The sequence below is a fragment of the Schistocerca nitens genome, chromosome 9, assembly GCF_023898315.1.
Source record: "Schistocerca nitens isolate TAMUIC-IGC-003100 chromosome 9, iqSchNite1.1, whole genome shotgun sequence".
Lineage (NCBI taxonomy): Eukaryota > Metazoa > Arthropoda > Insecta > Orthoptera > Acrididae > Schistocerca > Schistocerca nitens.
This window is the reverse complement of record NC_064622.1, coordinates 146494875-146519423: the sequence shown is the minus strand read 5'-3', so window position 1 is coordinate 146519423 and position 24549 is coordinate 146494875. Positions and strand designations below refer to the sequence as shown.

The window sequence follows — 24549 nt, the reverse complement described above, 5'->3', positions numbered from 1 at the left end:
CACCTTCGTGGAGTGCAATGTTAATCCTGAGCATCTCGCAGCTGCATCTCGAGACGATTGCGGTAAATATCGCTTCGTGCAAGCGTCAGCGTAGCGTCAGTCGAGCAAAGTCGAGACAAGTCAAGCTGAGAGATGTTACGCACTTAATTAAACGGTAGGCGCGGGAAACCGACGCAGACAACGCTTTCCAAGTGTCCCATGTCACGCACCGAAGAGCGCGGACGGCTCCACGCAGCAGAGTGGCGCAGTGGAAGCGTGCTGGGCCCATAACCCAGAGGCAGAGGTCCGTGGATCGAAACCACGCTCTGCTAAAATTATTCTTTTTCTTGGGTGCCTCGAGCTCGATCATTAAGCCTGGGGTGAGCTGGTTCAGCGTCAACAGCAACCCCTGTAAGTCGTGAAACGACGACGTCGTGTGAAGAATGCGAGAAACACTTCCTAAGACGCAGACTTTCTTACGATTTTGCAGTAACTACATTCCTTGATCGCAACGTTAATGTCCTTTCGGGCCACGCGTGCAACTTTCGCGATATAAAAATCGCACCTCCCCGGCGGGGAATCGAACCCCGGTCTCCCGCGTGACAGGCGGGGATACTAACCACTATACTACCGAGGAACACGCGATCGGTGACTATAATGCACGCACACTTATGTTTCTCAAGCAGGTGATACATTTCAGAGTCAGCTGCTACGAAATAAAAGTATGCCCCAGGTGAGGCTCGAACTCACAACCCCGGCATTGCTCACGGCTACTGCCTTATAAGTACCGTGCGCTAACCAATTGCGCCACTGGGGATACAGCAGAGAGCTTTCAGTTAGCGATACTCACTTTGCTGCCAACCTGTTGTGGCTGCACACCCGTCATAAGATCGTCACCTGCGGCCATACTGCGAATTTAGCACCTGTCTACGAATGCCTCATTCGATTCTTGCTTCATATGCTACACTTACAAGCATATCAACCGCTTGTCCTCGCCGAAAAAAATGCAGAAAAACGCGCGCCTTGCCTTCTGCTACCTGTCCAACAGCGAGGGCAGATGTGTGGCAAGCTCTAAGCCGTGCAGGCGCACCGTGGCCGAGCAGCTGGAGGAGAGGTGCCTTCCTTGGCAGCTCCCTGCAGAGTGCGCAAGACCAGAGTGGCCGCGCCGCCGTTGTCAGTGGACGACATGCAGTTGCCGAGCCACGGAGAACACGTTGCTTTGCGATGTGCACCCGCCTCGTGGTAGAAAACGCAAACAGTGGCCCTGTGGCGCAACGGATAACGCGTCTGACTACGGATCAGAAGATTCCAGGTTCGAATCCTGGCAGGGTCGGCATTTTGTTAGTTGCGGGCGCGTAGCTAGGCAGTGGATTCGAATGTCTCCACCTTCGTGGAGTGCAATGTTAATCCTGAGCATCTCGCAGCTGCATCTCGAGACGATTGCGGTAAATATCGCTTCGTGCAAGCGTCAGCGTAGCGTCAGTCGAGCAAAGTCGAGACAAGTCAAGCTGAGAGATGTTACGCACTTAATTAAACGGTAGGCGCGGGAAACCGACGCAGACAACGCTTTCCAAGTGTCCCATGTCACGCACCGAAGAGCGCGGACGGCTCCACGCAGCAGAGTGGCGCAGTGGAAGCGTGCTGGGCCCATAACCCAGAGGCAGAGGTCCGTGGATCGAAACCACGCTCTGCTAAAATTATTCTTTTTCTTGGGTGCCTCGAGCTCGATCATTAAGCCTGGGGTGAGCTGGTTCAGCGTCAACAGCAACCCCTGTAAGTCGTGAAACGACGACGTCGTGTGAAGAATGCGAGAAACACTTCCTAAGACGCAGACTTTCTTACGATTTTGCAGTAACTACATTCCTTGATCGCAACGTTAATGTCCTTTCGGGCCACGCGTGCAACTTTCGCGATATAAAAATCGCACCTCCCCGGCGGGGAATCGAACCCCGGTCTCCCGCGTGACAGGCGGGGATACTAACCACTATACTACCGAGGAACACGCGATCGGTGACTATAATGCACGCACACTTATGTTTCTCAAGCAGGTGATACATTTCAGAGTCAGCTGCTACGAAATAAAAGTATGCCCCAGGTGAGGCTCGAACTCACAACCCCGGCATTGCTCACGGCTACTGCCTTATAAGTACCGTGCGCTAACCAATTGCGCCACTGGGGATACAGCAGAGAGCTTTCAGTTAGCGATACTCACTTTGCTGCCAACCTGTTGTGGCTGCACACCCGTCATAAGATCGTCACCTGCGGCCATACTGCGAATTTAGCACCTGTCTACGAATGCCTCATTCGATTCTTGCTTCATATGCTACACTTACAAGCATATCAACCGCTTGTCCTCGCCGAAAAAAATGCAGAAAAACGCGCGCCTTGCCTTCTGCTACCTGTCCAACAGCGAGGGCAGATGTGTGGCAAGCTCTAAGCCGTGCAGGCGCACCGTGGCCGAGCAGCTGGAGGAGAGGTGCCTTCCTTGGCAGCTCCCTGCAGAGTGCGCAAGACCAGAGTGGCCGCGCCGCCGTTGTCAGTGGACGACATGCAGTTGCCGAGCCACGGAGAACACGTTGCTTTGCGATGTGCACCCGCCTCGTGGTAGAAAACGCAAACAGTGGCCCTGTGGCGCAACGGATAACGCGTCTGACTACGGATCAGAAGATTCCAGGTTCGAATCCTGGCAGAGTCGGCATTTTGTTAGTTGCGGGCGCGTAGCTAGGCAGTGGATTCGAATGTCTCCACCTTCGTGGAGTGCAATGTTAATCCTGAGCATCTCGCAGCTGCATCTCGAGACGATTGCGGTAAATATCGCTTCGTGCAAGCGTCAGCGTAGCGTCAGTCGAGCAAAGTCGAGACAAGTCAAGCTGAGAGATGTTACGCACTTAATTAAACGGTAGGCGCGGGAAACCGACGCAGACAACGCTTTCCAAGTGTCCCATGTCACGCACCGAAGAGCGCGGACGGCTCCACGCAGCAGAGTGGCGCAGTGGAAGCGTGCTGGGCCCATAACCCAGAGGCAGAGGTCCGTGGATCGAAACCACGCTCTGCTAAAATTATTCTTTTTCTTGGGTGCCTCGAGCTCGATCATTAAGCCTGGGGTGAGCTGGTTCAGCGTCAACAGCAACCCCTGTAAGTCGTGAAACGACGACGTCGTGTGAAGAATGCGAGAAACACTTCCTAAGACGCAGACTTTCTTACGATTTTGCAGTAACTACATTCCTTGATCGCAACGTTAATGTCCTTTCGGGCCACGCGTGCAACTTTCGCGATATAAAAATCGCACCTCCCCGGCGGGGAATCGAACCCCGGTCTCCCGCGTGACAGGCGGGGATACTAACCACTATACTACCGAGGAACACGCGATCGGTGACTATAATGCACGCACACTTATGTTTCTCAAGCAGGTGATACATTTCAGAGTCAGCTGCTACGAAATAAAAGTATGCCCCAGGTGAGGCTCGAACTCACAACCCCGGCATTGCTCACGGCTACTGCCTTATAAGTACCGTGCGCTAACCAATTGCGCCACTGGGGATACAGCAGAGAGCTTTCAGTTAGCGATACTCACTTTGCTGCCAACCTGTTGTGGCTGCACACCCGTCATAAGATCGTCACCTGCGGCCATACTGCGAATTTAGCACCTGTCTACGAATGCCTCATTCGATTCTTGCTTCATATGCTACACTTACAAGCATATCAACCGCTTGTCCTCGCCGAAAAAAATGCAGAAAAACGCGCGCCTTGCCTTCTGCTACCTGTCCAACAGCGAGGGCAGATGTGTGGCAAGCTCTAAGCCGTGCAGGCGCACCGTGGCCGAGCAGCTGGAGGAGAGGTGCCTTCCTTGGCAGCTCCCTGCAGAGTGCGCAAGACCAGAGTGGCCGCGCCGCCGTTCTCAGTGGACGACATGCAGTTGCCGAGCCACGGAGAACACGTTGCTTTGCGATGTGCACCCGCCTCGTGGTAGAAAACGCAAACAGTGGCCCTGTGGCGCAACGGATAACGCGTCTGACTACGGATCAGAAGATTCCAGGTTCGAATCCTGGCAGGGTCGGCATTTTGTTAGTTGCGGGCGCGTAGCTAGGCAGTGGATTCGAATGTCTCCACCTTCGTGGAGTGCAATGTTAATCCTGAGCATCTCGCAGCTGCATCTCGAGACGATTGCGGTAAATATCGCTTCGTGCAAGCGTCAGCGTAGCGTCAGTCGAGCAAAGTCGAGACAAGTCAAGCTGAGAGATGTTACGCACTTAATTAAACGGTAGGCGCGGGAAACCGACGCAGACAACGCTTTCCAAGTGTCCCATGTCACGCACCGAAGAGCGCGGACGGCTCCACGCAGCAGAGTGGCGCAGTGGAAGCGTGCTGGGCCCATAACCCAGAGGCAGAGGTCCGTGGATCGAAACCACGCTCTGCTAAAATTATTCTTTTTCTTGGGTGCCTCGAGCTCGATCATTAAGCCTGGGGTGAGCTGGTTCAGCGTCAACAGCAACCCCTGTAAGTCGTGAAACGACGACGTCGTGTGAAGAATGCGAGAAACACTTCCTAAGACGCAGACTTTCTTACGATTTTGCAGTAACTACATTCCTTGATCGCAACGTTAATGTCCTTTCGGGCCACGCGTGCAACTTTCGCGATATAAAAATCGCACCTCCCCGGCGGGGAATCGAACCCCGGTCTCCCGCGTGACAGGCGGGGATACTAACCACTATACTACCGAGGAACACGCGATCGGTGACTATAATGCACGCACACTTATGTTTCTCAAGCAGGTGATACATTTCAGAGTCAGCTGCTACGAAATAAAAGTATGCCCCAGGTGAGGCTCGAACTCACAACCCCGGCATTGCTCACGGCTACTGCCTTATAAGTACCGTGCGCTAACCAATTGCGCCACTGGGGATACAGCAGAGAGCTTTCAGTTAGCGATACTCACTTTGCTGCCAACCTGTTGTGGCTGCACACCCGTCATAAGATCGTCACCTGCGGCCATACTGCGAATTTAGCACCTGTCTACGAATGCCTCATTCGATTCTTGTTTCATATGCTACACTTACAAGCATATCAACCGCTTGTCCTCGCCGAAAAAAATGCAGAAAAACGCGCGCCTTGCCTTCTGCTACCTGTCCAACAGCGAGGGCAGATGTGTGGCAAGCTCTAAGCCGTGCAGGCGCACCGTGGCCGAGCAGCTGGAGGAGAGGTGCCTTCCTTGGCAGCTCCCTGCAGAGTGCGCAAGACCAGAGTGGCCGCGCCGCCGTTGTCAGTGGACGACATGCAGTTGCCGAGCCACGGAGAACACGTTGCTTTGCGATGTGCACCCGCCTCGTGGTAGAAAACGCAAACAGTGGCCCTGTGGCGCAACGGATAACGCGTCTGACTACGGATCAGAAGATTCCAGGTTCGAATCCTGGCAAGGTCGGCATTTTGTTAGTTGCGGGCGCGTAGCTAGGCAGTGGATTCGAATGTCTCCACCTTCGTGGAGTGCAATGTTAATCCTGAGCATCTCGCAGCTGCATCTCGAGACGATTGCGGTAAATATCGCTTCGTGCAAGCGTCAGCGTAGCGTCAGTCGAGCAAAGTCGAGACAAGTCAAGCTGAGAGATGTTACGCACTTAATTAAACGGTAGGCGCGGGAAACCGACGCAGACAACGCTTTCCAAGTGTCCCATGTCACGCACCGAAGAGCGCGGACGGCTCCACGCAGCAGAGTGGCGCAGTGGAAGCGTGCTGGGCCCATAACCCAGAGGCAGAGGTCCGTGGATCGAAACCACGCTCTGCTAAAATTATTCTTTTTCTTGGGTGCCTCGAGCTCGATCATTAAGCCTGGGGTGAGCTGGTTCAGCGTCAACAGCAACCCCTGTAAGTCGTGAAACGACGACGTCGTGTGAAGAATGCGAGAAACACTTCCTAAGACGCAGACTTTCTTACGATTTTGCAGTAACTACATTCCTTGATCGCAACGTTAATGTCCTTTCGGGCCACGCGTGCAACTTTCGCGATATAAAAATCGCACCTCCCCGGCGGGGAATCGAACCCCGGTCTCCCGCGTGACAGGCGGGGATACTAACCACTATACTACCGAGGAACACGCGATCGGTGACTATAATGCACGCACACTTATGTTTCTCAAGCAGGTGATACATTTCAGAGTCAGCTGCTACGAAATAAAAGTATGCCCCAGGTGAGGCTCGAACTCACAACCCCGGCATTGCTCACGGCTACTGCCTTATAAGTACCGTGCGCTAACCAATTGCGCCACTGGGGATACAGCAGAGAGCTTTCAGTTAGCGATACTCACTTTGCTGCCAACCTGTTGTGGCTGCACACCCGTCATAAGATCGTCACCTGCGGCCATACTGCGAATTTAGCACCTGTCTACGAATGCCTCATTCGATTCTTGCTTCATATGCTACACTTACAAGCATATCAACCGCTTGTCCTCGCCGAAAAAAATGCAGAAAAACGCGCGCCTTGCCTTCTGCTACCTGTCCAACAGCGAGGGCAGATGTGTGGCAAGCTCTAAGCCGTGCAGGCGCACCGTGGCCGAGCAGCTGGAGGAGAGGTGCCTTCCTTGGCAGCTCCCTGCAGAGTGCGCAAGACCAGAGTGGCCGCGCCGCCGTTGTCAGTGGACGACATGCAGTTGCCGAGCCACGGAGAACACGTTGCTTTGCGATGTGCACCCGCCTCGTGGTAGAAAACGCAAACAGTGGCCCTGTGGCGCAACGGATAACGCGTCTGACTACGGATCAGAAGATTCCAGGTTCGAATCCTGGCAGGGTCGGCATTTTGTTAGTTGCGGGCGCGTAGCTAGGCAGTGGATTCGAATGTCTCCACCTTCGTGGAGTGCAATGTTAATCCTGAGCATCTCGCAGCTGCATCTCGAGACGATTGCGGTAAATATCGCTTCGTGCAAGCGTCAGCGTAGCGTCAGTCGAGCAAAGTCGAGACAAGTCAAGCTGAGAGATGTTACGCACTTAATTAAACGGTAGGCGCGGGAAACCGACGCAGACAACGCTTTCCAAGTGTCCCATGTCACGCACCGAAGAGCGCGGACGGCTCCACGCAGCAGAGTGGCGCAGTGGAAGCGTGCTGGGCCCATAACCCAGAGGCAGAGGTCCGTGGATCGAAACCACGCTCTGCTAAAATTATTCTTTTTCTTGGGTGCCTCGAGCTCGATCATTAAGCCTGGGGTGAGCTGGTTCAGCGTCAACAGCAACCCCTGTAAGTCGTGAAACGACGACGTCGTGTGAAGAATGCGAGAAACACTTCCTAAGACGCAGACTTTCTTACGATTTTGCAGTAACTACATTCCTTGATCGCAACGTTAATGTCCTTTCGGGCCACGCGTGCAACTTTCGCGATATAAAAATCGCACCTCCCCGGCGGGGAATCGAACCCCGGTCTCCCGCGTGACAGGCGGGGATACTAACCACTATACTACCGAGGAACACGCGATCGGTGACTATAATGCACGCACACTTATGTTTCTCAAGCAGGTGATACATTTCAGAGTCAGCTGCTACGAAATAAAAGTATGCCCCAGGTGAGGCTCGAACTCACAACCCCGGCATTGCTCACGGCTACTGCCTTATAAGTACCGTGCGCTAACCAATTGCGCCACTGGGGATACAGCAGAGAGCTTTCAGTTAGCGATACTCACTTTGCTGCCAACCTGTTGTGGCTGCACACCCGTCATAAGATCGTCACCTGCTGCCATACTGCGAATTTAGCACCTGTCTACGAATGCCTCATTCGATTCTTGCTTCATATGCTACACTTACAAGCATATCAACCGCTTGTCCTCGCCGAAAAAAATGCAGAAAAACGCGCGCCTTGCCTTCTGCTACCTGTCCAACAGCGAGGGCAGATGTGTGGCAAGCTCTAAGCCGTGCAGGCGCACCGTGGCCGAGCAGCTGGAGGAGAGGTGCCTTCCTTGGCAGCTCCCTGCAGAGTGCGCAAGACCAGAGTGGCCGCGCCGCCGTTGTCAGTGGACGACATGCAGTTGCCGAGCCACGGAGAACACGTTGCTTTGCGATGTGCACCCGCCTCGTGGTAGAAAACGCAAACAGTGGCCCTGTGGCGCAACGGATAACGCGTCTGACTACGGATCAGAAGATTCCAGGTTCGAATCCTGGCAAGGTCGGCATTTTGTTAGTTGCGGGCGCGTAGCTAGGCAGTGGATTCGAATGTCTCCACCTTCGTGGAGTGCAATGTTAATCCTGAGCATCTCGCAGCTGCATCTCGAGACGATTGCGGTAAATATCGCTTCGTGCAAGCGTCAGCGTAGCGTCAGTCGAGCAAAGTCGAGACAAGTCAAGCAGAGAGATGTTACGCACTTAATTAAACGGTAGGCGCGGGAAACCGACGCAGACAACGCTTTCCAAGTGTCCCATGTCACGCACCGAAGAGCGCGGACGGCTCCACGCAGCAGAGTGGCGCAGTGGAAGCGTGCTGGGCCCATAACCCAGAGGCAGAGGTCCGTGGATCGAAACCACGCTCTGCTAAAATTATTCTTTTTCTTGGGTGCCTCGAGCTCGATCATTAAGCCTGGGGTGAGCTGGTTCAGCGTCAACAGCAACCCCTGTAAGTCGTGAAACGACGACGTCGTGTGAAGAATGCGAGAAACACTTCCTAAGACGCAGACTTTCTTACGATTTTGCAGTAACTACATTCCTTGATCGCAACGTTAATGTCCTTTCGGGCCACGCGTGCAACTTTCGCGATATAAAAATCGCACCTCCCCGGCGGGGAATCGAACCCCGGTCTCCCGCGTGACAGGCGGGGATACTAACCACTATACTACCGAGGAACACGCGATCGGTGACTATAATGCACGCACACTTATGTTTCTCAAGCAGGTGATACATTTCAGAGTCAGCTGCTACGAAATAAAAGTATGCCCCAGGTGAGGCTCGAACTCACAACCCCGGCATTGCTCACGGCTACTGCCTTATAAGTACCGTGCGCTAACCAATTGCGCCACTGGGGATACAGCAGAGAGCTTTCAGTTAGCGATACTCACTTTGCTGCCAACCTGTTGTGGCTGCACACCCGTCATAAGATCGTCACCTGCGGCCATACTGCGAATTTAGCACCTGTCTACGAATGCCTCATTCGATTCTTGCTTCATATGCTACACTTACAAGCATATCAACCGCTTGTCCTCGCCGAAAAAAATGCAGAAAAACGCGCGCCTTGCCTTCTGCTACCTGTCCAACAGCGAGGGCAGATGTGTGGCAAGCTCTAAGCCGTGCAGGCGCACCGTGGCCGAGCAGCTGGAGGAGAGGTGCCTTCCTTGGCAGCTCCCTGCAGAGTGCGCAAGACCAGAGTGGCCGCGCCGCCGTTGTCAGTGGACGACATGCAGTTGCCGAGCCACGGAGAACACGTTGCTTTGCGATGTGCACCCGCCTCGTGGTAGAAAACGCAAACAGTGGCCCTGTGGCGCAACGGATAACGCGTCTGACTACGGATCAGAAGATTCCAGGTTCGAATCCTGGCAGGGTCGGCATTTTGTTAGTTGCGGGCGCGTAGCTAGGCAGTGGATTCGAATGTCTCCACCTTCGTGGAGTGCAATGTTAATCCTGAGCATCTCGCAGCTGCATCTCGAGACGATTGCGGTAAATATCGCTTCGTGCAAGCGTCAGCGTAGCGTCAGTCGAGCAAAGTCGAGACAAGTCAAGCTGAGAGATGTTACGCACTTAATTAAACGGTAGGCGCGGGAAACCGACGCAGACAACGCTTTCCAAGTGTCCCATGTCACGCACCGAAGAGCGCGGACGGCTCCACGCAGCAGAGTGGCGCAGTGGAAGCGTGCTGGGCCCATAACCCAGAGGCAGAGGTCCGTGGATCGAAACCACGCTCTGCTAAAATTATTCTTTTTCTTGGGTGCCTCGAGCTCGATCATTAAGCCTGGGGTGAGCTGGTTCAGCGTCAACAGCAACCCCTGTAAGTCGTGAAACGACGACGTCGTGTGAAGAATGCGAGAAACACTTCCTAAGACGCAGACTTTCTTACGATTTTGCAGTAACTACATTCCTTGATCGCAACGTTAATGTCCTTTCGGGCCACGCGTGCAACTTTCGCGATATAAAAATCGCACCTCCCCGGCGGGGAATCGAACCCCGGTCTCCCGCGTGACAGGCGGGGATACTAACCACTATACTACCGAGGAACACGCGATCGGTGACTATAATGCACGCACACTTATGTTTCTCAAGCAGGTGATACATTTCAGAGTCAGCTGCTACGAAATAAAAGTATGCCCCAGGTGAGGCTCGAACTCACAACCCCGGCATTGCTCACGGCTACTGCCTTATAAGTACCGTGCGCTAACCAATTGCGCCACTGGGGATACAGCAGAGAGCTTTCAGTTAGCGATACTCACTTTGCTGCCAACCTGTTGTGGCTGCACACCCGTCATAAGATCGTCACCTGCGGCCATACTGCGAATTTAGCACCTGTCTACGAATGCCTCATTCGATTCTTGCTTCATATGCTACACTTACAAGCATATCAACCGCTTGTCCTCGCCGAAAAAAATGCAGAAAAACGCGCGCCTTGCCTTCTGCTACCTGTCCAACAGCGAGGGCAGATGTGTGGCAAGCTCTAAGCCGTGCAGGCGCACCGTGGCCGAGCAGCTGGAGGAGAGGTGCCTTCCTTGGCAGCTCCCTGCAGAGTGCGCAAGACCAGAGTGGCCGCGCCGCCGTTGTCAGTGGACGACATGCAGTTGCCGAGCCACGGAGAACACGTTGCTTTGCGATGTGCACCCGCCTCGTGGTAGAAAACGCAAACAGTGGCCCTGTGGCGCAACGGATAACGCGTCTGACTACGGATCAGAAGATTCCAGGTTCGAATCCTGGCAGGGTCGGCATTTTGTTAGTTGCGGGCGCGTAGCTAGGCAGTGGATTCGAATGTCTCCACCTTCGTGGAGTGCAATGTTAATCCTGAGCATCTCGCAGCTGCATCTCGAGACGATTGCGGTAAATATCGCTTCGTGCAAGCGTCAGCGTAGCGTCAGTCGAGCAAAGTCGAGACAAGTCAAGCTGAGAGATGTTACGCACTTAATTAAACGGTAGGCGCGGGAAACCGACGCAGACAACGCTTTCCAAGTGTCCCATGTCACGCACCGAAGAGCGCGGACGGCTCCACGCAGCAGAGTGGCGCAGTGGAAGCGTGCTGGGCCCATAACCCAGAGGCAGAGGTCCGTGGATCGAAACCACGCTCTGCTAAAATTATTCTTTTTCTTGGGTGCCTCGAGCTCGATCATTAAGCCTGGGGTGAGCTGGTTCAGCGTCAACAGCAACCCCTGTAAGTCGTGAAACGACGACGTCGTGTGAAGAATGCGAGAAACACTTCCTAAGACGCAGACTTTCTTACGATTTTGCAGTAACTACATTCCTTGATCGCAACGTTAATGTCCTTTCGGGCCACGCGTGCAACTTTCGCGATATAAAAATCGCACCTCCCCGGCGGGGAATCGAACCCCGGTCTCCCGCGTGACAGGCGGGGATACTAACCACTATACTACCGAGGAACACGCGATCGGTGACTATAATGCACGCACACTTATGTTTCTCAAGCAGGTGATACATTTCAGAGTCAGCTGCTACGAAATAAAAGTATGCCCCAGGTGAGGCTCGAACTCACAACCCCGGCATTGCTCACGGCTACTGCCTTATAAGTACCGTGCGCTAACCAATTGCGCCACTGGGGATACAGCAGAGAGCTTTCAGTTAGCGATACTCACTTTGCTGCCAACCTGTTGTGGCTGCACACCCGTCATAAGATCGTCACCTGCGGCCATACTGCGAATTTAGCACCTGTCTACGAATGCCTCATTCGATTCTTGCTTCATATGCTACACTTACAAGCATATCAACCGCTTGTCCTCGCCGAAAAAAATGCAGAAAAACGCGCGCCTTGCCTTCTGCTACCTGTCCAACAGCGAGGGCAGATGTGTGGCAAGCTCTAAGCCGTGCAGGCGCACCGTGGCCGAGCAGCTGGAGGAGAGGTGCCTTCCTTGGCAGCTCCCTGCAGAGTGCGCAAGACCAGAGTGGCCGCGCCGCCGTTGTCAGTGGACGACATGCAGTTGCCGAGCCACGGAGAACACGTTGCTTTGCGATGTGCACCCGCCTCGTGGTAGAAAACGCAAACAGTGGCCCTGTGGCGCAACGGATAACGCGTCTGACTACGGATCAGAAGATTCCAGGTTCGAATCCTGGCAGGGTCGGCATTTTGTTAGTTGCGGGCGCGTAGCTAGGCAGTGGATTCGAATGTCTCCACCTTCGTGGAGTGCAATGTTAATCCTGAGCATCTCGCAGCTGCATCTCGAGACGATTGCGGTAAATATCGCTTCGTGCAAGCGTCAGCGTAGCGTCAGTCGAGCAAAGTCGAGACAAGTCAAGCTGAGAGATGTTACGCACTTAATTAAACGGTAGGCGCGGGAAACCGACGCAGACAACGCTTTCCAAGTGTCCCATGTCACGCACCGAAGAGCGCGGACGGCTCCACGCAGCAGAGTGGCGCAGTGGAAGCGTGCTGGGCCCATAACCCAGAGGCAGAGGTCCGTGGATCGAAACCACGCTCTGCTAAAATTATTCTTTTTCTTGGGTGCCTCGAGCTCGATCATTAAGCCTGGGGTGAGCTGGTTCAGCGTCAACAGCAACCCCTGTAAGTCGTGAAACGACGACGTCGTGTGAAGAATGCGAGAAACACTTCCTAAGACGCAGACTTTCTTACGATTTTGCAGTAACTACATTCCTTGATCGCAACGTTAATGTCCTTTCGGGCCACGCGTGCAACTTTCGCGATATAAAAATCGCACCTCCCCGGCGGGGAATCGAACCCCGGTCTCCCGCGTGACAGGCGGGGATACTAACCACTATACTACCGAGGAACACGCGATCGGTGACTATAATGCACGCACACTTATGTTTCTCAAGCAGGTGATACATTTCAGAGTCAGCTGCTACGAAATAAAAGTATGCCCCAGGTGAGGCTCGAACTCACAACCCCGGCATTGCTCACGGCTACTGCCTTATAAGTACCGTGCGCTAACCAATTGCGCCACTGGGGATACAGCAGAGAGCTTTCAGTTAGCGATACTCACTTTGCTGCCAACCTGTTGTGGCTGCACACCCGTCATAAGATCGTCACCTGCGGCCATACTGCGAATTTAGCACCTGTCTACGAATGCCTCATTCGATTCTTGCTTCATATGCTACACTTACAAGCATATCAACCGCTTGTCCTCGCCGAAAAAAATGCAGAAAAACGCGCGCCTTGCCTTCTGCTACCTGTCCAACAGCGAGGGCAGATGTGTGGCAAGCTCTAAGCCGTGCAGGCGCACCGTGGCCGAGCAGCTGGAGGAGAGGTGCCTTCCTTGGCAGCTCCCTGCAGAGTGCGCAAGACCAGAGTGGCCGCGCCGCCGTTGTCAGTGGACGACATGCAGTTGCCGAGCCACGGAGAACACGTTGCTTTGCGATGTGCACCCGCCTCGTGGTAGAAAACGCAAACAGTGGCCCTGTGGCGCAACGGATAACGCGTCTGACTACGGATCAGAAGATTCCAGGTTCGAATCCTGGCAGGGTCGGCATTTTGTTAGTTGCGGGCGCGTAGCTAGGCAGTGGATTCGAATGTCTCCACCTTCGTGGAGTGCAATGTTAATCCTGAGCATCTCGCAGCTGCATCTCGAGACGATTGCGGTAAATATCGCTTCGTGCAAGCGTCAGCGTAGCGTCAGTCGAGCAAAGTCGAGACAAGTCAAGCTGAGAGATGTTACGCACTTAATTAAACGGTAGGCGCGGGAAACCGACGCAGACAACGCTTTCCAAGTGTCCCATGTCACGCACCGAAGAGCGCGGACGGCTCCACGCAGCAGAGTGGCGCAGTGGAAGCGTGCTGGGCCCATAACCCAGAGGCAGAGGTCCGTGGATCGAAACCACGCTCTGCTAAAATTATTCTTTTTCTTGGGTGCCTCGAGCTCGATCATTAAGCCTGGGGTGAGCTGGTTCAGCGTCAACAGCAACCCCTGTAAGTCGTGAAACGACGACGTCGTGTGAAGAATGCGAGAAACACTTCCTAAGACGCAGACTTTCTTACGATTTTGCAGTAACTACATTCCTTGATCGCAACGTTAATGTCCTTTCGGGCCACGCGTGCAACTTTCGCGATATAAAAATCGCACCTCCCCGGCGGGGAATCGAACCCCGGTCTCCCGCGTGACAGGCGGGGATACTAACCACTATACTACCGAGGAACACGCGATCGGTGACTATAATGCACGCACACTTATGTTTCTCAAGCAGGTGATACATTTCAGAGTCAGCTGCTACGAAATAAAAGTATGCCCCAGGTGAGGCTCGAACTCACAACCCCGGCATTGCTCACGGCTACTGCCTTATAAGTACCGTGCGCTAACCAATTGCGCCACTGGGGATACAGCAGAGAGCTTTCAGTTAGCGATACTCACTTTGCTGCCAACCTGTTGTGGCTGCACACCCGTCATAAGATCGTCACCTGCGGCCATACTGCGAATTTAGCACCTGTCTACGAATGCCTCATTCGATTCTTGCTTCATATGCTACACTTACAAGCATATCAACCGCTTGTCCTCGCCGAAAAAAATGCAGAAAAACGCGCGCCTTGCCTTCTGCTACCTGTCCAACAGCGAGGGCAGATGTGTGGCAAGCTCTAAGCCGTGCAGGCGCACCGTGGCCGAGCAGCTGGAGGAGAGGTGCCTTCCTTGGCAGCTCCCTGCAGAGTGCGCAAGACCAGAGTGGCCGCGCCGCCGTTGTCAGTGGACGACATGCAGTTGCCGAGCCACGGAGAACACGTTGCTTTGCGATGTGCACCCGCCTCGTGGTAGAAAACGCAAACAGTGGCCCTCTGGCGCAACGGATAACGCGTCTGACTACGGATCAGAAGATTCCAGGTTCGAATCCTGGCAGGGTCGGCATTTTGTTAGTTGCGGGCGCGTAGCTAGGCAGTGGATTCGAATGTCTCCACCTTCGTGGAGTGCAATGTTAATCCTGAGCATCTCGCAGCTGCATCTCGAGACGATTGCGGTAAATATCGCTTCGTGCAAGCGTCAGCGTAGCGTCAGTCGAGCAAAGTCGAGACAAGTCAAGCTGAGAGATGTTACGCACTTAATTAAACGGTAGGCGCGGGAAACCGACGCAGACAACGCTTTCCAAGTGTCCCATGTCACGCACCGAAGAGCGCGGACGGCTCCACGCAGCAGAGTGGCGCAGTGGAAGCGTGCTGGGCCCATAACCCAGAGGCAGAGGTCCGTGGATCGAAACCACGCTCTGCTAAAATTATTCTTTTTCTTGGGTGCCTCGAGCTCGATCATTAAGCCTGGGGTGAGCTGGTTCAGCGTCAACAGCAACCCCTGTAAGTCGTGAAACGACGACGTCGTGTGAAGAATGCGAGAAACACTTCCTAAGACGCAGACTTTCTTACGATTTTGCAGTAACTACATTCCTTGATCGCAACGTTAATGTCCTTTCGGGCCACGCGTGCAACTTTCGCGATATAAAAATCGCACCTCCCCGGCGGGGAATCGAACCCCGGTCTCCCGCGTGACAGGCGGGGATACTAACCACTATACTACCGAGGAACACGCGATCGGTGACTATAATGCACGCACACTTATGTTTCTCAAGCAGGTGATACATTTCAGAGTCAGCTGCTACGAAATAAAAGTATGCCCCAGGTGAGGCTCGAACTCACAACCCCGGCATTGCTCACGGCTACTGCCTTATAAGTACCGTGCGCTAACCAATTGCGCCACTGGGGATACAGCAGAGAGCTTTCAGTTAGCGATACTCACTTTGCTGCCAACCTGTTGTGGCTGCACACCCGTCATAAGATCGTCACCTGCTGCCATACTGCGAATTTAGCACCTGTCTACGAATGCCTCATTCGATTCTTGCTTCATATGCTACACTTACAAGCATATCAACCGCTTGTCCTCGCCGAAAAAAATGCAGAAAAACGCGCGCCTTGCCTTCTGCTACCTGTCCAACAGCGAGGGCAGATGTGTGGCAAGCTCTAAGCCGTGCAGGCGCACCGTGGCCGAGCAGCTGGAGGAGAGGTGCCTTCCTTGGCAGCTCCCTGCAGAGTGCGCAAGACCAGAGTGGCCGCGCCGCCGTTGTCAGTGGACGACATGCAGTTGCCGAGCCACGGAGAACACGTTGCTTTGCGATGTGCACCCGCCTCGTGGTAGAAAACGCAAACAGTGGCCCTGTGGCGCAACGGATAACGCGTCTGACTACGGATCAGAAGATTCCAGGTTCGAATCCTGGCAAGGTCGGCATTTTGTTAGTTGCGGGCGCGTAGCTAGGCAGTGGATTCGAATGTCTCCACCTTCGTGGAGTGCAATGTTAATCCTGAGCATCTCGCAGCTGCATCTCGAGACGATTGCGGTAAATATCGCTTCGTGCAAGCGTCAGCGTAGCGTCAGTCGAGCAAAGTCGAGACAAGTCAAGCAGAGAGATGTTACGCACTTAATTAAACGGTAGGCGCGGGAAACCGACGCAGACAACGCTTTCCAAGTGTCCCATGTCACGCACCGAAGAGCGCGGACGGCTCCACGCAGCAGAGTGGCGCAGTGGAAGCGTGCTGGGCCCATAACCCAGAGGCAGAGGTCCGTGGATCGAAACCACGCTCTGCTAAAATTATTCTTTTTCTTGGGTGCCTCGAGCTCGATCATTAAGCCTGGGGTGAGCTGGTTCAGCGTCAACAGCAACCCCTGTAAGTCGTGAAACGACGACGTCGTGTGAAGAATGCGAGAAACACTTCCTAAGACGCAGACTTTCTTACGATTTTGCAGTAACTACATTCCTTGATCGCAACGTTAATGTCCTTTCGGGCCACGCGTGCAACTTTCGCGATATAAAAATCGCACCTCCCCGGCGGGGAATCGAACCCCGGTCTCCCGCGTGACAGGCGGGGATACTAACCACTATACTACCGAGGAACACGCGATCGGTGACTATAATGCACGCACACTTATGTTTCTCAAGCAGGTGATACATTTCAGAGTCAGCTGCTACGAAATAAAAGTATGCCCCAGGTGAGGCTCGAACTCACAACCCCGGCATTGCTCACGGCTACTGCCTTATAAGTACCGTGCGCTAACCAATTGCGCCACTGGGGATACAGCAGAGAGCTTTCAGTTAGCGATACTCACTTTGCTGCCAACCTGTTGTGGCTGCACACCCGTCATAAGATCGTCACCTGCGGCCATACTGCGAATTTAGCACCTGTCTACGAATGCCTCATTCGATTCTTGCTTCATATGCTACACTTACAAGCATATCAACCGCTTGTCCTCGCCGAAAAAAATGCAGAAAAACGCGCGCCTTGCCTTCTGCTACCTGTCCAACAGCGAGGGCAGATGTGTGGCAAGCTCTAAGCCGTGCAGGCGCACCGTGGCCGAGCAGCTGGAGGAGAGGTGCCTTCCTTGGCAGCTCCCTGCAGAGTGCGCAAGACCAGAGTGGCCGCGCCGCCGTTGTCAGTGGACGACATGCAGTTGCCGAGCCACGGAGAACACGTTGCTTTGCGATGTGCACCCGCCTCGTGGTAGAAAACGCAAACAGTGGCCCTGTGGCGCAACGGATAACGCGTCTGACTACGGATCAGAAGATTCCAGGTTCGAATCCTGGCAGGGTCGGCATTTTGTTAGTTGCGGGCGCGTAGCTAGGCAGTGGATTCGAATGTCTCCACCTTCGTGGAGTGCAATGTTAATCCTGAGCATCTCGCAGCTGCATCTCGAGACGATTGCGGTAAATATCGCTTCGTGCAAGCGTCAGCGTAGCGTCAGTCGAGCAAAGTCGAGACAAGTCAAGCTGAGAGATGTTACGCACTTAATTAAACGGTAGGCGCGGGAAACCGACGCAGACAACGCTTTCCAAGTGTCCCATGTCACGCACCGAAGAGCGCGGACGGCTCCACGCAGCAGAGTGGCGCAGTGGAAGCGTGCTGGGCCCATAACCCAGAGGCAGAGGTCCGTGGATCGAAACCACGCTCTGCTAAAATTATTCTTTTTCTTGGGTGCCTCGAGCTCGATCATTAAGCCTGGGGTGAGCTGGTTCAGCGTCAACAGCAACCCCTGTAAGTCGTGAAACGACGACGTCGTGTGAAGAATGCGAGAAACACTTCCTAAGACGCAGACTTTCTTACGATTTTGCAGTAACTACATTCCTTGATCGCAACGTTAATGTCCTTTCGGGCCACGCGTGCAACTTTCGCGATATAAAAATCGCACCTCCCCGGCGGGGAATCGAACCCCGGTCTCCCGCGTGACAGGCGGGGATACTAACCACTATACTACCGAGGAACACGCGATCGGTGACTATAATGCACGCACACTTATGTTTCTCAAGCAGGTGATACATTTCAGAGTCAGCTGCTACGAAATAAAAGTATGCCCCAGGTGAGGCTCGAACTCACAACCCCGGCATTGCTCACGGCTACTGCCTTATAAGTACCGTGCGCTAACCAATTGCGCCACTGGGGATACAGCAGAGAGCTTTCAGTTAGCGATACTCACTTTGCTGCCAACCTGTTGTGGCTGCACACCCGTCATAAGATCGTCACCTGCGGCCATACTGCGAATTTAGCACCTGTCTACGAATGCCTCATTCGATTCTTGCTTCATATGCTACACTTACAAGCATATCAACCGCTTGTCCTCGCCGAAAAAAATGCAGAAAAACGCGCGCCTTGCCTTCTGCTACCTGTCCAACAGCGAGGGCAGATGTGTGGCAAGCTCTAAGCCGTGCAGGCGCACCGTGGCCGAGCAGCTGGAGGAGAGGTGCCTTCCTTGGCAGCTCCCTGCAGAGTGCGCAAGACCAGAGTGGCCGCGCCGCCGTTGTCAGTGGACGACATGCAGTTGCCGAGCCACGGAGAACACGTTGCTTTGCGATGTGCACCCGCCTCGTGGTAGAAAACGCAAACAGTGGCCCTGTGGCGCAACGGATAACGCGTCTGACTACGGATCAGAAGATTCCAGGTTCGAATCCTGGCAGGGTCGGCATTTTGTTAGTTGCGGGCGCGTAGCTAGGCAGTGGATTCGAATGTCTCCACCTTCGTGGAGTGCAATGTTAATCCTGAGCATCTCGCAGCTGCATCTCGAGACGATTGCGGTAAATATCGCTTCGTGCAAGCGTCAGCGTAGCGTCAGTCGAGCAAAGTCGAGACAAGTCAAGCTGAGAGATGTTACGCACTTAATTAAACGGTAGGCGCGGGAAACCGACGCAGACAACGCTTTCCAAGTGTCCCATGTCACGCACCGAAGAGCGCGGACGGCTCCACGCAGCAGAGTGGCGCAGTGGAAGCGTGCTGGGCCCATAACCCAGAGGCAGAGGTCCGTGGATCGAAACCACGCTCTGCTAAAATTATTCTTTTTCTTGGGTGCCTCGAGCTCGATCATTAAGCCTGGGGTGAGCTGGTTCAGCGTCAACAGCAACCCCTGTAAGTCGTGAAACGACGACGTCGTGTGAAGAATGCGAGAAACACTTCCTAAGACGCAGACTTTCTTACGATTTTGCAGTAACTACATTCCTTGATCGCAACGTTAATGTCCTTTCGGGCCACGCGTGCAACTTTCGCGATATAAAAATCGCACCTCCCCGGCGGGGAATCGAACCCCGGTCTCCCGCGTGACAGGCGGGGATACTAACCACTATACTACCGAGGAACACGCGATCGGTGACTATAATGCACGCACACTTATGTTTCTCAAGCAGGTGATACATTTCAGAGTCAGCTGCTACGAAATAAAAGTATGCCCCAGGTGAGGCTCGAACTCACAACCCCGGCATTGCTCACGGCTACTGCCTTATAAGTACCGTGCGCTAACCAATTGCGCCACTGGGGATACAGCAGAGAGCTTTCAGTTAGCGATACTCACTTTGCTGCCAACCTGTTGTGGCTGCACACCCGTCATAAGATCGTCACCTGCGGCCATACTGCGAATTTAGCACCTGTCTACGAATGCCTCATTCGATTCTTGCTTCATATGCTACACTTACAAGCATATCAACCGCTTGTCCTCGCCGAAAAAAATGCAGAAAAACGCGCGCCTTGCCTTCTGCTACCTGTCCAACAGCGAGGGCAGATGTGTGGCAAGCTCTAAGCCGTGCAGGCGCACCGTGGCCGAGCAGCTGGAGGAGAGGTGCCTTCCTTGGCAGCTCCCTGCAGAGTGCGCAAGACCAGAGTGGCCGCGCCGCCGTTGTCAGTGGACGACATGCAGTTGCCGAGCCACGGAGAACACGTTGCTTTGCGATGTGCACCCGCCTCGTGGTAGAAAACGCAAACAGTGGCCCTGTGGCGCAACGGATAACGCGTCTGACTACGGATCAGAAGATTCCAGGTTCGAATCCTGGCAGGGTCGGCATTTTGTTAGTTGCGGGCGCGTAGCTAGGCAGTGGATTCGAATGTCTCCACCTTCGTGGAGTGCAATGTTAATCCTGAGCATCTCGCAGCTGCATCTCGAGACGATTGCGGTAAATATCGCTTCGTGCAAGCGTCAGCGTAGCGTCAGTCGAGCAAAGTCGAGACAAGTCAAGCTGAGAGATGTTACGCACTTAATTAAACGGTAGGCGCGGGAAACCGACGCAGACAACGCTTTCCAAGTGTCCCATGTCACGCACCGAAGAGCGCGGACGGCTCCACGCAGCAGAGTGGCGCAGTGGAAGCGTGCTGGGCCCATAACCCAGAGGCAGAGGTCCGTGGATCGAAACCACGCTCTGCTAAAATTATTCTTTTTCTTGGGTGCCTCGAGCTCGATCATTAAGCCTGGGGTGAGCTGGTTCAGCGTCAACAGCAACCCCTGTAAGTCGTGAAACGACGACGTCGTGTGAAGAATGCGAGAAACACTTCCTAAGACGCAGACTTTCTTACGATTTTGCAGTAACTACATTCCTTGATCGCAACGTTAATGTCCTTTCGGGCCACGCGTGCAACTTTCGCGATATAAAAATCGCACCTCCCCGGCGGGGAATCGAACCCCGGTCTCCCGCGTGACAGGCGGGGATACTAACCACTATACTACCGAGGAACACGCGATCGGTGACTATAATGCACGCACACTTATGTTTCTCAAGCAGGTGATACATTTCAGAGTCAGCTGCTACGAAATAAAAGTATGCCCCAGGTGAGGCTCGAACTCACAACCCCGGCATTGCTCACGGCTACTGCCTTATAAGTACCGTGCGCTAACCAATTGCGCCACTGGGGATACAGCAGAGAGCTTTCAGTTAGCGATACTCACTTTGCTGCCAACCTGTTGTGGCTGCACACCCGTCATAAGATCGTCACCTGCGGCCATACTGCGAATTTAGCACCTGTCTACGAATGCCTCATTCGATTCTTGCTTCATATGCTACACTTACAAGCATATCAACCGCTTGTCCTCGCCGAAAAAAATGCAGAAAAACGCGCGCCTTGCCTTCTGCTACCTGTCCAACAGCGAGGGCAGATGTGTGGCAAGCTCTAAGCCGTGCAGGCGCACCGTGGCCGAGCAGCTGGAGGAGAGGTGCCTTCCTTGGCAGCTCCCTGCAGAGTGCGCAAGACCAGAGTGGCCGCGCCGCCGTTGTCAGTGGACGACATGCAGTTGCCGAGCCACGGAGAACACGTTGCTTTGCGATGTGCACCCGCCTCGTGGTAGAAAACGCAAACAGTGGCCCTGTGGCGCAACGGATAACGCGTCTGACTACGGATCAGAAGATTCCAGGTTCGAATCCTGGCAGGGTCGGCATTTTGTTAGTTGCGGGCGCGTAGCTAGGCAGTGGATTCGAATGTCTCCACCTTCGTGGAGTGCAATGTTAATCCTGAGCATCTCGCAGCTGCATCTCGAGACGATTGCGGTAAATATCGCTTCGTGCAAGCGTCAGCGTAGCGTCAGTCGAGCAAAGTCGAGACAAGTCAAGCTGAGAGATGTTACGCACTTAATTAAACGGTAGGCGCGGGAAACCGACGCAGACAACGCTTTCCAAGTGTCCCATGTCACGCACCGAAGAGCGCGGACGGCTCCACGCAGCAGAGTGGCGCAGTGGAAGCGTGCTGGGCCCATAACCCAGAGGCAGAGGTCCGTGGATCGAAACCACGCTCTGCTAAAATTATTCTTTTTCTTGGGTGCCTCGAGCTCGATCATTAAGCCTGGGGTGAGCTGGTTCAGCGTCAACAGCAACCCCTGTAAGTCGTGAAACGACGACGTCGTGTGAAGAATGCGAGAAACACTTCCTAAGACGCAGACTTTCTTACGATTTTGCAGTAACTACATTCCTTGATCGCAACGTTAATGTCCTTTCGGGCCACGCGTGCAACTTTCGCGATATAAAAATCGCACCTCCCCGGCGGGGAATCGAACCCCGGTCTCCCGCGTGACAGGCGGGGATACTAACCACTATACTACCGAGGAACACGCGATCGGTGACTATAATGCACGCACACTTATGTTTCTCAAGCAGGTGATACATTTCAGAGTCAGCTGCTACGAAATAAAAGTATGCCCCAGGTGAGGCTCGAACTCACAACCCCGGCATTGCTCACGGCTACTGCCTTATAAGTACCGTGCGCTAACCAATTGCGCCACTGGGGATACAGCAGAGAGCTTTCAGTTAGCGATACTCACTTTGCTGCCAACCTGTTGTGGCTGCACACCCGTCATAAGATCGTCACCTGCGGCCATACTGCGAATTTAGCACCTGTCTACGAATGCCTCATTCGATTCTTGCTTCATATGCTACACTTACAAGCATATCAACCGCTTGTCCTCGCCGAAAAAAATGCAGAAAAACGCGCGCCTTGCCTTCTGCTACCTGTCCAACAGCGAGGGCAGATGTGTGGCAAGCTCTAAGCCGTGCAGGCGCACCGTGGCCGAGCAGCTGGAGGAGAGGTGCCTTCCTTGGCAGCTCCCTGCAGAGTGCGCAAGACCAGAGTGGCCGCGCCGCCGTTGTCAGTGGACGACATGCAGTTGCCGAGCCACGGAGAACACGTTGCTTTGCGATGTGCACCCGCCTCGTGGTAGAAAACGCAAACAGTGGCCCTCTGGCGCAACGGATAACGCGTCTGACTACGGATCAGAAGATTCCAGGTTCGAATCCTGGCAGGGTCGGCATTTTGTTAGTTGCGGGCGCGTAGCTAGGCAGTGGATTCGAATGTCTCCACCTTCGTGGAGTGCAATGTTAATCCTGAGCATCTCGCAGCTGCATCTCGAGACGATTGCGGTAAATATCGCTTCGTGCAAGCGTCAGCGTAGCGTCAGTCGAGCAAAGTCGAGACAAGTCAAGCTGAGAGATGTTACGCACTTAATTAAACGGTAGGCGCGGGAAACCGACGCAGACAACGCTTTCCAAGTGTCCCATGTCACGCACCGAAGAGCGCGGACGGCTCCACGCAGCAGAGTGGCGCAGTGGAAGCGTGCTGGGCCCATAACCCAGAGGCAGAGGTCCGTGGATCGAAACCACGCTCTGCTAAAATTATTCTTTTTCTTGGGTGCCTCGAGCTCGATCATTAAGCCTGGGGTGAGCTGGTTCAGCGTCAACAGCAACCCCTGTAAGTCGTGAAACGACGACGTCGTGTGAAGAATGCGAGAAACACTTCCTAAGACGCAGACTTTCTTACGATTTTGCAGTAACTACATTCCTTGATCGCAACGTTAATGTCCTTTCGGGCCACGCGTGCAACTTTCGCGATATAAAAATCGCACCTCCCCGGCGGGGAATCGAACCCCGGTCTCCCGCGTGACAGGCGGGGATACTAACCACTATACTACCGAGGAACACGCGATCGGTGACTATAATGCACGCACACTTATGTTTCTCAAGCAGGTGATACATTTCAGAGTCAGCTGCTACGAAATAAAAGTATGCCCCAGGTGAGGCTCGAACTCACAACCCCGGCATTGCTCACGGCTACTGCCTTATAAGTACCGTGCGCTAACCAATTGCGCCACTGGGGATACAGCAGAGAGCTTTCAGTTAGCGATACTCACTTTGCTGCCAACCTGTTGTGGCTGCACACCCGTCATAAGATCGTCACCTGCGGCCATACTGCGAATTTAGCACCTGTCTACGAATGCCTCATTCGATTCTTGCTTCATATGCTACACTTACAAGCATATCAACCGCTTGTCCTCGCCGAAAAAAATGCAGAAAAACGCGCGCCTTGCCTTCTGCTACCTGTCCAACAGCGAGGGCAGATGTGTGGCAAGCTCTAAGCCGTGCAGGCGCACCGTGGCCGAGCAGCTGGAGGAGAGGTGCCTTCCTTGGCAGCTCCCTGCAGAGTGCGCAAGACCAGAGTGGCCGCGCCGCCGTTGTCAGTGGACGACATGCAGTTGCCGAGCCACGGAGAACACGTTGCTTTGCGATGTGCACCCGCCTCGTGGTAGAAAACGCAAACAGTGGCCCTGTGGCGCAACGGATAACGCGTCTGACTACGGATCAGAAGATTCCAGGTTCGAATCCTGGCAGGGTCGGCATTTTGTTAGTTGCGGGCGCGTAGCTAGGCAGTGGATTCGAATGTCTCCACCTTCGTGGAGTGCAATGTTAATCCTGAGCA

The 24549-nt window shown here is 54.0% G+C and overlaps 54 non-coding genes across 54 annotated transcripts; 18 read left to right on the top strand and 36 right to left on the bottom strand.

The window, feature by feature from the left end:
* Positions 1-544: 544 nt before the first annotated feature.
* On the bottom strand, positions 545-616 carry Trnad-guc (transfer RNA aspartic acid (anticodon GUC)). Its single transcript has one exon. It is a non-coding gene; the product is annotated as a tRNA-Asp (tRNA).
* An 88-nt stretch (positions 617-704) lies between these two features.
* Trnai-uau (transfer RNA isoleucine (anticodon UAU)) lies at positions 705-796 on the bottom strand. The gene is given in 2 exon segments: positions 705-740; positions 759-796. It is a non-coding gene; the product is annotated as a tRNA-Ile (tRNA).
* Positions 797-1239: 443 nt separating this feature from the next.
* Trnar-acg (transfer RNA arginine (anticodon ACG)) lies at positions 1240-1312 on the top strand. Its single transcript has one exon. It is a non-coding gene; the product is annotated as a tRNA-Arg (tRNA).
* A 594-nt stretch (positions 1313-1906) lies between these two features.
* Positions 1907-1978, bottom strand: Trnad-guc (transfer RNA aspartic acid (anticodon GUC)). The gene has a single exon. It is a non-coding gene; the product is annotated as a tRNA-Asp (tRNA).
* Positions 1979-2066: 88 nt separating this feature from the next.
* Positions 2067-2158, bottom strand: Trnai-uau (transfer RNA isoleucine (anticodon UAU)). Its single transcript is given in 2 exon segments — positions 2067-2102; positions 2121-2158. It is a non-coding gene; the product is annotated as a tRNA-Ile (tRNA).
* A 443-nt stretch (positions 2159-2601) lies between these two features.
* On the top strand, positions 2602-2674 carry Trnar-acg (transfer RNA arginine (anticodon ACG)). The gene has a single exon. It is a non-coding gene; the product is annotated as a tRNA-Arg (tRNA).
* Positions 2675-3268: 594 nt separating this feature from the next.
* Positions 3269-3340, bottom strand: Trnad-guc (transfer RNA aspartic acid (anticodon GUC)). Its single transcript has one exon. It is a non-coding gene; the product is annotated as a tRNA-Asp (tRNA).
* An 88-nt stretch (positions 3341-3428) lies between these two features.
* Trnai-uau (transfer RNA isoleucine (anticodon UAU)) lies at positions 3429-3520 on the bottom strand. The gene is given in 2 exon segments: positions 3429-3464; positions 3483-3520. It is a non-coding gene; the product is annotated as a tRNA-Ile (tRNA).
* Positions 3521-3963: 443 nt separating this feature from the next.
* Positions 3964-4036, top strand: Trnar-acg (transfer RNA arginine (anticodon ACG)). Its single transcript has one exon. It is a non-coding gene; the product is annotated as a tRNA-Arg (tRNA).
* A 594-nt stretch (positions 4037-4630) lies between these two features.
* On the bottom strand, positions 4631-4702 carry Trnad-guc (transfer RNA aspartic acid (anticodon GUC)). The gene has a single exon. It is a non-coding gene; the product is annotated as a tRNA-Asp (tRNA).
* An 88-nt stretch (positions 4703-4790) lies between these two features.
* Trnai-uau (transfer RNA isoleucine (anticodon UAU)) lies at positions 4791-4882 on the bottom strand. Its single transcript is given in 2 exon segments — positions 4791-4826; positions 4845-4882. It is a non-coding gene; the product is annotated as a tRNA-Ile (tRNA).
* A 443-nt stretch (positions 4883-5325) lies between these two features.
* Positions 5326-5398, top strand: Trnar-acg (transfer RNA arginine (anticodon ACG)). Its single transcript has one exon. It is a non-coding gene; the product is annotated as a tRNA-Arg (tRNA).
* Positions 5399-5992: 594 nt separating this feature from the next.
* Trnad-guc (transfer RNA aspartic acid (anticodon GUC)) lies at positions 5993-6064 on the bottom strand. Its single transcript has one exon. It is a non-coding gene; the product is annotated as a tRNA-Asp (tRNA).
* Positions 6065-6152: 88 nt separating this feature from the next.
* Trnai-uau (transfer RNA isoleucine (anticodon UAU)) lies at positions 6153-6244 on the bottom strand. The gene is given in 2 exon segments: positions 6153-6188; positions 6207-6244. It is a non-coding gene; the product is annotated as a tRNA-Ile (tRNA).
* Positions 6245-6687: 443 nt separating this feature from the next.
* Trnar-acg (transfer RNA arginine (anticodon ACG)) lies at positions 6688-6760 on the top strand. The gene has a single exon. It is a non-coding gene; the product is annotated as a tRNA-Arg (tRNA).
* A 594-nt stretch (positions 6761-7354) lies between these two features.
* Trnad-guc (transfer RNA aspartic acid (anticodon GUC)) lies at positions 7355-7426 on the bottom strand. Its single transcript has one exon. It is a non-coding gene; the product is annotated as a tRNA-Asp (tRNA).
* Positions 7427-7514: 88 nt separating this feature from the next.
* On the bottom strand, positions 7515-7606 carry Trnai-uau (transfer RNA isoleucine (anticodon UAU)). Its single transcript is given in 2 exon segments — positions 7515-7550; positions 7569-7606. It is a non-coding gene; the product is annotated as a tRNA-Ile (tRNA).
* Positions 7607-8049: 443 nt separating this feature from the next.
* Trnar-acg (transfer RNA arginine (anticodon ACG)) lies at positions 8050-8122 on the top strand. Its single transcript has one exon. It is a non-coding gene; the product is annotated as a tRNA-Arg (tRNA).
* Positions 8123-8716: 594 nt separating this feature from the next.
* Positions 8717-8788, bottom strand: Trnad-guc (transfer RNA aspartic acid (anticodon GUC)). The gene has a single exon. It is a non-coding gene; the product is annotated as a tRNA-Asp (tRNA).
* Positions 8789-8876: 88 nt separating this feature from the next.
* Positions 8877-8968, bottom strand: Trnai-uau (transfer RNA isoleucine (anticodon UAU)). Its single transcript is given in 2 exon segments — positions 8877-8912; positions 8931-8968. It is a non-coding gene; the product is annotated as a tRNA-Ile (tRNA).
* Positions 8969-9411: 443 nt separating this feature from the next.
* On the top strand, positions 9412-9484 carry Trnar-acg (transfer RNA arginine (anticodon ACG)). Its single transcript has one exon. It is a non-coding gene; the product is annotated as a tRNA-Arg (tRNA).
* Positions 9485-10078: 594 nt separating this feature from the next.
* On the bottom strand, positions 10079-10150 carry Trnad-guc (transfer RNA aspartic acid (anticodon GUC)). Its single transcript has one exon. It is a non-coding gene; the product is annotated as a tRNA-Asp (tRNA).
* Positions 10151-10238: 88 nt separating this feature from the next.
* Positions 10239-10330, bottom strand: Trnai-uau (transfer RNA isoleucine (anticodon UAU)). Its single transcript is given in 2 exon segments — positions 10239-10274; positions 10293-10330. It is a non-coding gene; the product is annotated as a tRNA-Ile (tRNA).
* Positions 10331-10773: 443 nt separating this feature from the next.
* Positions 10774-10846, top strand: Trnar-acg (transfer RNA arginine (anticodon ACG)). Its single transcript has one exon. It is a non-coding gene; the product is annotated as a tRNA-Arg (tRNA).
* Positions 10847-11440: 594 nt separating this feature from the next.
* Trnad-guc (transfer RNA aspartic acid (anticodon GUC)) lies at positions 11441-11512 on the bottom strand. Its single transcript has one exon. It is a non-coding gene; the product is annotated as a tRNA-Asp (tRNA).
* Positions 11513-11600: 88 nt separating this feature from the next.
* On the bottom strand, positions 11601-11692 carry Trnai-uau (transfer RNA isoleucine (anticodon UAU)). The gene is given in 2 exon segments: positions 11601-11636; positions 11655-11692. It is a non-coding gene; the product is annotated as a tRNA-Ile (tRNA).
* A 443-nt stretch (positions 11693-12135) lies between these two features.
* Positions 12136-12208, top strand: Trnar-acg (transfer RNA arginine (anticodon ACG)). Its single transcript has one exon. It is a non-coding gene; the product is annotated as a tRNA-Arg (tRNA).
* Positions 12209-12802: 594 nt separating this feature from the next.
* Trnad-guc (transfer RNA aspartic acid (anticodon GUC)) lies at positions 12803-12874 on the bottom strand. The gene has a single exon. It is a non-coding gene; the product is annotated as a tRNA-Asp (tRNA).
* Positions 12875-12962: 88 nt separating this feature from the next.
* On the bottom strand, positions 12963-13054 carry Trnai-uau (transfer RNA isoleucine (anticodon UAU)). Its single transcript is given in 2 exon segments — positions 12963-12998; positions 13017-13054. It is a non-coding gene; the product is annotated as a tRNA-Ile (tRNA).
* Positions 13055-13497: 443 nt separating this feature from the next.
* Trnar-acg (transfer RNA arginine (anticodon ACG)) lies at positions 13498-13570 on the top strand. The gene has a single exon. It is a non-coding gene; the product is annotated as a tRNA-Arg (tRNA).
* Positions 13571-14164: 594 nt separating this feature from the next.
* Trnad-guc (transfer RNA aspartic acid (anticodon GUC)) lies at positions 14165-14236 on the bottom strand. Its single transcript has one exon. It is a non-coding gene; the product is annotated as a tRNA-Asp (tRNA).
* Positions 14237-14324: 88 nt separating this feature from the next.
* Trnai-uau (transfer RNA isoleucine (anticodon UAU)) lies at positions 14325-14416 on the bottom strand. The gene is given in 2 exon segments: positions 14325-14360; positions 14379-14416. It is a non-coding gene; the product is annotated as a tRNA-Ile (tRNA).
* A 443-nt stretch (positions 14417-14859) lies between these two features.
* Trnar-acg (transfer RNA arginine (anticodon ACG)) lies at positions 14860-14932 on the top strand. Its single transcript has one exon. It is a non-coding gene; the product is annotated as a tRNA-Arg (tRNA).
* A 594-nt stretch (positions 14933-15526) lies between these two features.
* Positions 15527-15598, bottom strand: Trnad-guc (transfer RNA aspartic acid (anticodon GUC)). Its single transcript has one exon. It is a non-coding gene; the product is annotated as a tRNA-Asp (tRNA).
* Positions 15599-15686: 88 nt separating this feature from the next.
* On the bottom strand, positions 15687-15778 carry Trnai-uau (transfer RNA isoleucine (anticodon UAU)). The gene is given in 2 exon segments: positions 15687-15722; positions 15741-15778. It is a non-coding gene; the product is annotated as a tRNA-Ile (tRNA).
* Positions 15779-16221: 443 nt separating this feature from the next.
* Trnar-acg (transfer RNA arginine (anticodon ACG)) lies at positions 16222-16294 on the top strand. The gene has a single exon. It is a non-coding gene; the product is annotated as a tRNA-Arg (tRNA).
* Positions 16295-16888: 594 nt separating this feature from the next.
* On the bottom strand, positions 16889-16960 carry Trnad-guc (transfer RNA aspartic acid (anticodon GUC)). Its single transcript has one exon. It is a non-coding gene; the product is annotated as a tRNA-Asp (tRNA).
* An 88-nt stretch (positions 16961-17048) lies between these two features.
* On the bottom strand, positions 17049-17140 carry Trnai-uau (transfer RNA isoleucine (anticodon UAU)). The gene is given in 2 exon segments: positions 17049-17084; positions 17103-17140. It is a non-coding gene; the product is annotated as a tRNA-Ile (tRNA).
* Positions 17141-17583: 443 nt separating this feature from the next.
* Trnar-acg (transfer RNA arginine (anticodon ACG)) lies at positions 17584-17656 on the top strand. The gene has a single exon. It is a non-coding gene; the product is annotated as a tRNA-Arg (tRNA).
* A 594-nt stretch (positions 17657-18250) lies between these two features.
* Positions 18251-18322, bottom strand: Trnad-guc (transfer RNA aspartic acid (anticodon GUC)). The gene has a single exon. It is a non-coding gene; the product is annotated as a tRNA-Asp (tRNA).
* Positions 18323-18410: 88 nt separating this feature from the next.
* Positions 18411-18502, bottom strand: Trnai-uau (transfer RNA isoleucine (anticodon UAU)). The gene is given in 2 exon segments: positions 18411-18446; positions 18465-18502. It is a non-coding gene; the product is annotated as a tRNA-Ile (tRNA).
* Positions 18503-18945: 443 nt separating this feature from the next.
* Positions 18946-19018, top strand: Trnar-acg (transfer RNA arginine (anticodon ACG)). Its single transcript has one exon. It is a non-coding gene; the product is annotated as a tRNA-Arg (tRNA).
* A 594-nt stretch (positions 19019-19612) lies between these two features.
* Positions 19613-19684, bottom strand: Trnad-guc (transfer RNA aspartic acid (anticodon GUC)). The gene has a single exon. It is a non-coding gene; the product is annotated as a tRNA-Asp (tRNA).
* An 88-nt stretch (positions 19685-19772) lies between these two features.
* On the bottom strand, positions 19773-19864 carry Trnai-uau (transfer RNA isoleucine (anticodon UAU)). Its single transcript is given in 2 exon segments — positions 19773-19808; positions 19827-19864. It is a non-coding gene; the product is annotated as a tRNA-Ile (tRNA).
* A 443-nt stretch (positions 19865-20307) lies between these two features.
* Positions 20308-20380, top strand: Trnar-acg (transfer RNA arginine (anticodon ACG)). The gene has a single exon. It is a non-coding gene; the product is annotated as a tRNA-Arg (tRNA).
* A 594-nt stretch (positions 20381-20974) lies between these two features.
* Positions 20975-21046, bottom strand: Trnad-guc (transfer RNA aspartic acid (anticodon GUC)). The gene has a single exon. It is a non-coding gene; the product is annotated as a tRNA-Asp (tRNA).
* Positions 21047-21134: 88 nt separating this feature from the next.
* Trnai-uau (transfer RNA isoleucine (anticodon UAU)) lies at positions 21135-21226 on the bottom strand. The gene is given in 2 exon segments: positions 21135-21170; positions 21189-21226. It is a non-coding gene; the product is annotated as a tRNA-Ile (tRNA).
* A 443-nt stretch (positions 21227-21669) lies between these two features.
* On the top strand, positions 21670-21742 carry Trnar-acg (transfer RNA arginine (anticodon ACG)). The gene has a single exon. It is a non-coding gene; the product is annotated as a tRNA-Arg (tRNA).
* A 594-nt stretch (positions 21743-22336) lies between these two features.
* Trnad-guc (transfer RNA aspartic acid (anticodon GUC)) lies at positions 22337-22408 on the bottom strand. Its single transcript has one exon. It is a non-coding gene; the product is annotated as a tRNA-Asp (tRNA).
* An 88-nt stretch (positions 22409-22496) lies between these two features.
* On the bottom strand, positions 22497-22588 carry Trnai-uau (transfer RNA isoleucine (anticodon UAU)). The gene is given in 2 exon segments: positions 22497-22532; positions 22551-22588. It is a non-coding gene; the product is annotated as a tRNA-Ile (tRNA).
* Positions 22589-23031: 443 nt separating this feature from the next.
* Trnar-acg (transfer RNA arginine (anticodon ACG)) lies at positions 23032-23104 on the top strand. The gene has a single exon. It is a non-coding gene; the product is annotated as a tRNA-Arg (tRNA).
* A 594-nt stretch (positions 23105-23698) lies between these two features.
* Positions 23699-23770, bottom strand: Trnad-guc (transfer RNA aspartic acid (anticodon GUC)). Its single transcript has one exon. It is a non-coding gene; the product is annotated as a tRNA-Asp (tRNA).
* Positions 23771-23858: 88 nt separating this feature from the next.
* Positions 23859-23950, bottom strand: Trnai-uau (transfer RNA isoleucine (anticodon UAU)). Its single transcript is given in 2 exon segments — positions 23859-23894; positions 23913-23950. It is a non-coding gene; the product is annotated as a tRNA-Ile (tRNA).
* A 443-nt stretch (positions 23951-24393) lies between these two features.
* Trnar-acg (transfer RNA arginine (anticodon ACG)) lies at positions 24394-24466 on the top strand. The gene has a single exon. It is a non-coding gene; the product is annotated as a tRNA-Arg (tRNA).
* Positions 24467-24549: the final 83 nt, after the last annotated feature.